Source organism: Hyaena hyaena, unplaced genomic scaffold (assembly GCF_003009895.1).
Source record: "Hyaena hyaena isolate Hyena2069 unplaced genomic scaffold, ASM300989v1 scaffold_1015, whole genome shotgun sequence".
NCBI lineage: Eukaryota > Metazoa > Chordata > Mammalia > Carnivora > Hyaenidae > Hyaena > Hyaena hyaena.
The window spans coordinates 605,046-606,533 of record NW_024081652.1 but is presented as its reverse complement, the minus strand read 5'-3'; the positions used below and the strand labels follow the sequence as shown (position 1 = coordinate 606,533).

At 39.9% G+C, this 1,488-nt stretch overlaps 1 pseudogene; it reads left to right on the top strand.

Annotated features, from left to right (window-relative positions):
• The first annotated feature begins 237 nt into the window (after positions 1-237).
• Positions 238-333, top strand: LOC120223611 (annotated as a pseudogene).
• Positions 334-1,488: the final 1,155 nt, after the last annotated feature.

The following is a 1,488-nucleotide window of genomic DNA, read 5'->3' as shown; positions in this document are numbered from 1 at the left end:
TGCCTTTAATCTACCCACTAAATTGTCTGTTTTATGTTCAAAAGTAAATTGAAATGCTCAAAATATTGATGTAATATCATACCCATTATTTGAGTTAGGTACAAGAGCTCATTTGGGGATCAGTTTATTGTCTTTATATTGTTATTAAAACTATTACCCAAATCTTACTGCTCTGGAGACCCATAATGTATTTCTTCTTGCATATACCATCCTTACTCCTTCCAAACATCTTTGTCTATGCTCTCTTCAGCAGCACATATACTCAAATTGGAATATTATACAGAGAAGGTTAGCATAATCCCTGTGCAAATTCATGACGCATTCTGTATTTTTTCAATTAAAAAATACTGAAGTTTATTAATTTTTTTAAGAAGCACCTTTTCTGTGATGCATTGGCAATCATCTTCACTCCTGCCGACTGCTTTTGTCAATGGAGTCACACTGATAAGAGCAGGAGAGATTGGGGTCCACACATCCTCACAAGAGGGGGATTTTGAGTTTGGAACCCACTGCAGCCAGAGGATCTTTCTAAAATGTGAATCTGATCATGAGACTCCCCTGTGTAACACCATTCAGTGATTTCCTATTGCCCTTCAGATAAAATCACACTCCTGCTGTGTGGCTACAGGCAAGTTATTAAACCTCTTTCTGGCTCAATTTCCTCTTGTATAAAATGGTGATAATAATCGGGAGGAAAATGTATGTAAGGCACTTAGCACAAAGTTAATAAATGCTCACTATTATTATTATTGATGTTATCTCATGAGCCACATTCATTCTCAGTTCCCCCTTCACCGTCTTATAGCCATACTCAACAATGAGTCCCCCAACTCCCGTGAGCTTTCTAGCCTCTAGGCCATGGCCTGTGACATTTTTTCTGTTTGGAACACCCTCTTCCTTCCCCTGGCCTTTGGCCAGTTTTATTGCTATTAATTTATAAAATGTCAGCTTGAGTGCATATTATCAAGATGGCCTTCCCTGACCCGAAGGTCAGGTTTGCTTACCCCAATGTATGCATGCAATGCATACTTCCTCTACAGTAATATACATCATACGTGACTATAACATTTTGCTTGACAGAAATATCCATAAAGGACCCAAGGTTAGAGTTGCCCTGCTCAGCACTTTATTAGTCAGTAGCAAGCACCAGTAGCAAGGGTAGACTGGACTATAATGCAACTGAAAAAGAAACCTTAGTAAATTACAATGACAAAACATTAGTCCTTGATCACTAAAATAATCACAGGACAGCTCCACAGTGTTTTCATGCTGAGTCCCAAGCTGATGGATGCCCCACACCTTGGTACATTGTTGATCTTGTGGTAGACAGAAAGGGAACACGGTCATTATTCACTGCCTGTCTTAAAACTTCCATGCAGAAGGTACATCTAATTCCTCCTCACATTTTATTGGCTGGGGCAAGTCACGGGGCAAAGCCTGATGTCAGTCAGGTGGGGAGTCCTTATGCAGAAAAGGCACCACAAAGAG